This window comes from Malus sylvestris, chromosome 13, assembly GCF_916048215.2.
Source record: "Malus sylvestris chromosome 13, drMalSylv7.2, whole genome shotgun sequence".
Lineage (NCBI taxonomy): Eukaryota > Viridiplantae > Streptophyta > Magnoliopsida > Rosales > Rosaceae > Malus > Malus sylvestris.
Genome location: NC_062272.1, coordinates 42,022,961 through 42,030,798, shown reverse-complemented (window position 1 = coordinate 42,030,798; position 7,838 = coordinate 42,022,961).

Sequence of the window (7,838 nt, the reverse complement as noted above, 5' to 3'; positions counted from 1 at the left end):
TTGAGGTTATTGCTATTCGGCCCAAATTAGTTGAGAACAAAATAGTTTTGTATCTTTAAATGAGAATTGTATTTTCATTTCATTTAGCTCCATTTAAATCAATTCTATGGAAACAAAAACTAAATGAAAATGTTGCATTCAAGTTTAATTAGTTAAAGCGTTAATTAATTAAAGAAAGGGTGATTATGAACCTAAGCCTACGATAATTGAGCTATGTGAAAAGCCGTCTCAAATTTGTTTGAACCATGGGAATGTGTAGATTAGATTTTGGTTGTAATTTGATATGATCAAATATTGTAAAAGAGCATAAGCTCTTCTTTACTTTAAAGTAATTTGTTTTGATCAAATGTTGTAAAAGAGCATAAGCTCTTCTTTACTTTGAAGTACTTCTTTCTTGCTTTATTTGATATGCATGAAAATGAAGTAGAGGGTCCAACGCCCAATAAGAAAACACGCTTTAATGTGATTAAACGTGTAACTAAAATCAACCACCATCCCTAGACCGAGATTCAACACTAGGCTCGTGTTGGATCGAATCAAAGGTTCATAGTCATCCAAAGGCCCTAAGGCAACTATATAGTCCATCAATGAATGCAAACCTTATGTTAGTAGTACCATATACTCTTGCTTTAAAAATCGTTTTACAAGCATAGTGGGAGTATCATATACAACTAAATCAATCAAATGGACCAATAGTTGTAATAGGACCAAATTGTTTTAATAAGATTAAAATGCATGCTTATATGTGATGAGACCTAAAACCCTCAATCAAACCATTATTAAGTTGATAAGCGTGAGAGTGCTTTGAATACTCTTTCGTGGCCTTCGACCGTGGTAGGCTCCGATCGTTTGTGACTCGTACACCGACTTCACCCTATCATGGGAGAGTACAAAGTGCGTGCTTATACTCAGGAGGAGTTCTATATGCACACATGATGTTGTGAAGGTAGGCAACGAGAATGATCAACATCATATCATTGTGAGGTTGTTCTTGAACCCTTACTCGAACTTGCATGGTGGGAATGACTTAACTAAGTGCAATGGAGCCAACATCATATCATTGTGAGGCTTCATTCTCTAGAGGCTAAATAAGATGGGTACTTGCAAGAGATGCAAATGAGTAAGCGTACTCTCTCATTATTATTGATGCTAGCCAACATCATATCATTGAGGTGGGCTTGGTAATGGTGAGTCTCCCATACCCTACTAAGAGTTTCCTAACTCTCGAATTCCGATGAGGGATATGGAATTTGCCAAAAAATAGTGGGTGGTGCTATTTGATTTAAAGACCCGGATCAAATGGCTTAAAATCAATCAATTTATATTCGTTATGTATTTGTTTACCAATATATTTGCAAATGCTATCCAAAACTTGACAAAGAAAAGCCAAATGCTTTAGTTTCCGGACTTGGTACCACAATCCCATAGATTGTCTTAAATGGATTGTATATGTACCTAAGTAGTCTCATCCTCACAATCTTCCTATTGATAATGTATCATTGGAAGAACATGTGAGATAAGTCTATCATAAAGAGGACAACACAAACAACCAATGCTTATTCCTTCGTTATATGAACAAAGGAACTTATGAAGATTAACATAAAGACAAGGACACTTTTAGTGTCATAGTTCTTCACTTGCAAATCGTTGTATGAAGAAATAAGAGTTGCTTTGAACAACCCTTAGTTAATGCAAACACTAGTGCTTGTTTCTTTGTTAAATGAACAAAGAACTTGAGAAGTAAGCACAAGGCCATGGACACTTTACATGCCATGATTCTTCACTTACAAATTGTTGTATGAAGAAATGAGAGTTGCCTTGAACAACTCTTGAAAGTTTGTAATTATGTTTAGAACATAATGGTTGGTTGACAAAAATAGTCCATCAACATGGACTTATGATGATTTTGAATCATTAAGTGTTGAAGTGTTAAACCACTTCACGAGACAGAAACTAGGGAAGAACTTCACTTTTGTGTCCCTATCCAAATGGTTCACTAAGTTTATTGTAAACTATATAGTGAACAATAACCACACGCTCTCCAAATTGTTTGATGTATATAACACAATTGAAATAAGTTTATACACAATTGAAATAAGTTTCAAGAGAGATAGTGGGAGTTTAGGGACCATGACTATTGTAGTCAAATGAAGAAGGCAAAATAACTCCAAGGGAACAAACTTTCTTTATGAAAGGATGGACATTGGAAGGGGTATTTGCAATAAATGTCTTGCAAATGTCAAGAACACACCTTTCGAAGGTGTTGTAAATTGTTCTTGAATAGTTCAAAACAGTTGGTTCTTCTACTTGAGTGCTTGATTCCGTATTAGTAACTATGTTTTACAATCGTTGTAAAAGTGTGGCTAATAAGAAGTAGAAGATTAATGAGAGAAGAGAAAGTACTTCACATTCAGAATGTGAATCAAATGTAGATTTCTGTGAAAGCAGGTAGTACTTACTTCCTCATATGAACTACCAAAGAACATGGAAAAACAAAGATTGTCTTTGCATTCCAATTTGAATAAAGGAACTTAATTCCGTATGAGAAATGGATGAATGTTTTGTTTGACAAAACATTGTTCTTTATTAATGAATGATTAGATTATTGTGATCTAATTGATTATCTCTATAGTAGAGATGATATGGTAGTGTTAACTGTTTAGAATATAACGATGCTTAAAACCCAAAAGGTTGCAAGGTAGCGACTAATCCCAACTGAGTTGTGATACCTTTAGAACATAAATTATGAGTTGGTCATAGATGGATGCTTTGGATCGTTAGATCCGGATCCAATGCCTTCTTGTTAAAATTGTATAGAGGCAAAATGTTTGAATCTTTATTCTTTTGGAAAGGAAGAAAGAATCACAAAGTTGTTAAGGTTAATTCACTTAGATGTTGATGGCACTTGTCCACAACATAATACTACTCATGTTGTATAACATTCACCGAAGATCGCTCTCGGTTGGACTATCGTTTATTTTGAGTAAACACAAGTCCGAATACTTTGCGAAAGGTTTGAAAGAATTCAAGAATGTAAGTTGATGAGTAAGACGTCTAAAGTATTTACCTCCTTAGATTTGATCCAAGGAAAGGTAGCACTTTAGAACAGTTTCCTTGAAAGATATCAAGGAAAGAAGCATCATAAGATAATGGATTTCTCCATTAGGAGAAGAACGAACTTGAATAAGATTTAGTTTGTTGGATGTTATCAATTACCCATATATAGGATATATACTTCTAAGACAATATGATTGTCAATTAGAAGATCTTCCAAAATTTTCATGACTCCATATGATGTAGTTGGAAAGAAAGATAAGTCTTAATCATGTTAAGATTTGGGGTTGTGTGCTAATAAGCAATATTTGTTTGAGAATTATCTTGTGGATATCCTTAAATTAACCTTTGGATATCACTTCTATAAACAAACTAACAAATATTGTTTTGTTGGGTAGTTCATTGTAATCTTACAATATGATTTGCCTAAGCGCAAATGAACGAGAGATAGAACTCAAAGAATGGGTTCTTTGAGAGACAAGATGATAGTCAACAAATATAACAACCTAGTTCCTACACCACAAGCTCCAAGGTAGTCGAGAAGGATTTATAAACCGTCTCAGTTGAATGGTTTGAACTTTATGACTATGTCATAGAGTTACACCTCTTAATTCGAAAAAAATAAGAATGAAAATCCTTATGACTACATTGAGTGTACATACGACATATACTCAAGGAAATGGTAAAGTACCATTTGACCCGAAATAGTGAAACCTTTAATAGCTAATTGGTAGCTTAAGGTGACTGCAATAAAAGAGATTGGTTGACTTGGAAGAAACCATCTTTGACGTAGTCTTGGTTTCAATTAATTCAAAGATTGCTAGCTACAACTAAATGGTGATTCAATGTTTGGACATAATATGGGTTTCCGAAACCATTATTAAGATAGTCTTGATAATATATGTCTAAAACTATGAATCACAAGACATGTAAGTTGTAGAGATCCATCCATCATGAATCTTAGCAAGCTAGTGGGAGCTATAAGCGTTTTATGAGAGAAAGATCAAATCGTTTGATTTCTCATAAAGATGTAAATGAATCTTTTGTTTACTAGGTTTACAAAAGATTAGTGGGAGTCAATCATGTTCCTAAATTTGAATATATACATATATGATATATTAATTCTGGAAATGAAAAGAATACTTTTTCGTTAAAGTTATGACTTTAAACATTCTCTAACGATAGAATGTATATGGGAAAAATAGTCTATAAACATAGGATGTAAATCTATAATGATAGATTTCAGGATATAATTGGATTATATCAAGCCCTAATGATAGACAAAAGATGCTAGGAAGTTTCTCATATGATGATAAACTTTAATCAGAAGAACAACTCTAGTGAGACTAGGAGGTAGCTCTTCTCAAAGGGAACGTACCCTTTGACTCCTAAAGAAATAATGCGTAAATAGAATCCTTTATGTATATGCACAAAGGTGATTTATGTATTTCATATTGTATGAAAAATGTTGATATGAGTTGTACCAAGATCGGTACAAGACGATATCAATGCAAGCCTAAGATCAGAACCATGGCAACTGTCAAGTGAATCCTTAAGTATTTGAGAAATAATAAAGGATGGATTCCTCAAGAATGAGGAAGAATTAGAGTAACGTAATGGAAGCGTAAATGTATTAGATTATGAATCTAATCCATCATTGGATGTTTCTTCATTATGAATGAAGAGATAATCAGATATCTCTTTATTATGACTAAAGAGATATTTGGATGGAAACATTAAAAGTAATGACTTTAGAATGTTCCATTGTGAATGCAAAATATATTGCCATATAGAAGCTTACAACAATGTTGTTTGGATGAGAAAGTTCATTCATGAACTCTCTATTCAGTTCCTACTAGAAAGTGTCTCTAGTGTACCGACACTACGACACTAATAGGGCGATAGCTCAAGCTAGGGAATCAAGGTCTCATCATGATCCGAGCTCAAATGAGAGACTAAACCACATGATTAAGAATCATGTATAATGGTAATGTCGTTATTATCAAGGTTGCTTTTATGGATAACATATAGATATCCATTGTTTAGGCCTACTACTCAGCCATTTTTGAAATGACTACAGAAGAGGTATCATCATTGATGACCAAGCTGATTGGCTCTAGTGCAAGTGGGAGATTGTTGGAAATGTGCCTTAAAACCAATCATATGATGATACTTTACGGACATTTCACATGTTAAACTAATATAGTTTAATTTAAAGGGCAAAGATTATTGTTTGAAGCCGTCTCATATAAATGTTATACGCTTAAACGATAAGTCCAAGGAATATGTAATTGGGAGAATGCGATCTAAAGAAGTTAGATTCATGAGACCATTCTTTTTCGTATACATATCCTAAACGTTCCTGATCATAGGATTGCCAATTGGGCATTGACAGGCTGTTAAGATCAGTATGTGCTATGTCTTCTCTTAGGGAGAGTGACTGGTCTCGAGTTATTGGTATGACTGACACCAAGACAAGTACGTTGGTGCTCAATAGAGAATTAGTTCACTAAACGTGATCAACAAGGAGTTCTCATACTCATGTCACATGAGAACTCATGGTTGGGATAATGCGAAGTAGTCCTTTGACCTGAGCATCATAGTTGTCTTATGGTTAGGTCCTTGATCTTTAACTATGTCAAAGTCACTCCATCCGAGGGTGTCCACGACATAGTTGGGGTTAAGCCACTTAGCCATGAAGGCAAGTGAATGCGCAACAAGGGATCTCTAACCTTCAAACTGTTTGAGGGAGAATACTCTATGATATGATTAAGAATCTCTGACCAGAGTATGAATGGGATTTAGGAAGTCGTTCCAAATCACATTCAAGGTAATCATATAAGTAAATAAATCACATTGGATAGTAGACATGAATAATGTATCAAATCAAACAATGTGGTCAAGAGTATTGTATTAGAGAAAGACCGTATTGCATTATAATCCTAAACTGAATAGGTTCTCCACCTCTTCCAATTAGCTTAGGTAACCATGACATACTGCTAGGTGTCACTTATGGTTTGTGGAAGCCCTAAACGTGTATAATCACTAAAGGGAGAATTGAAAATAAGTTTCAATTCACAATCGATTTGAAAGAGTTCTAATCGCCCACTGCCTTGCTAAAAGGAACCTAATGGATCGCACACTGTGTAAGGTAAGGCTTGAAGGATTTGACGGAGATGAGTAAGGACAATTAAATGGTTTAATTATTTATGGCAATAATTAATTAATATGTTAATTAATCAAACGAATAAGTTCGTTTTAAACCTTGAGTTAGTTTTGGGCCTTAAAGCCCAAATTAGGCTTCGAATCGTCAAGCCCATTAGCTTAAGTTTTATGACAACTTAACAAACAAAATTCAAGAAGCCCAAAACAGCCTAAAGGCTTGGGAAAACCGGCCATAGAGAGAGGAAGGGCCTTTTGGTCCAAAATGCATACAAAAGTTGAAAGCATAGAAGGGGTATCTTTGCTCCATCCTCATTAGGGTTTTCTAAGGATGAAAAGTGAGAAAAACTCGCTCTCTTTTCTCTCTAGAATAGCCGGCCACCCTGGGAGAGTTTACTAGCATCTAACTCTTCTATGGCCACTCATCTTCTTCCTCAACCATCCTAGGTGTTGGAACTTAGAGGTCTCCAACTTTGGGGACTTTTAGAGAAACCAATTCTTCCATCCATATCCAAGAAGGCATGGAGCCAAGAAGCAAAGTTCCTCCATCCACATCCATGGAGCCAAGGAGTAAGGTGACAAAGGAAAGAAGGCCCTCACATGGGTGATTAACCTTTGCTAAGCAAAGAGGTGCTTCAAAGGTATAAAGTTTCTCAACTCACTTTGTTTTGAGTTAAGTCTTGGTTTACCCTTCTACTAGGCTTTGAATTTCATGGGTAATGTTTTGTTTTTGAGTGCATACAAGCATGATTTTGCCTTTAAATGTTAATTGCATGCCATAGATGTTGCTCAAATGAACATGTTTTTCACAAAATTTCTTTCATTTTCTTCCTATAAGTCATCCATTTCATCTTCACACCTCATCCTTGGTGTGGAGACTTAGAGACACTAAATCTTTGGTGTTCTTGGGGATCATTTCCTCACATCCTCAAGGAGGAAAGGAGTATGAAAAGGAAGAAAAACACAAGGAAGATCTAAGGAGCTAGGAGGTGACTTGAAGGCCCTCTACTTGGGTGAATCCCTTGTGTAAACAAGGATGAGCTTCAAGGGTAATGAATCTCAAAATCCTTTCTTCTCTTCAATGTTGTTAAAGAGTCTTGTGGTTCACCATTCATTAGGCTTTGAAAGTCATGGGTTTTAGAATTGTTTTTGAATGCATGCCTACTTTAAAGTGTTATTAGTTTGCTTATGTGTTCAAATGTTCTCACATATTCTTAGCTAGGACAAAATATATCCTTCATATTGGTACAACAAATATATTGTCTGTGCCAAATCAAATAAGTGCTTGCCAGTTGCCGAAGCCCTTGCCAGCGGTCATGTCTTACCCTTCAGCTTGGCCATCCTCGCTAATCTCAATAGGTGTTTAGCAAACCCTTCTGCGGGGAAGATCGACCCCCACTAAAACGGCTCGCTCTGGGCCTTCCAACTTTGGCTGCAGGTCTATTTCTCGATGTTGCGGCTAGAAGTCCCAAGTTTCAACCCTTTCGAGGCAATGTGCCTAGAACTACCTTCATGCCATTTTCCTACTCATTCGGCCGAAAGAATCTTCAAATATTTTTTTGGCGTAGAGTGCTTGTTAGACAACGAATTCCAAATTTGTCGTCATTAAACATATCCATCAT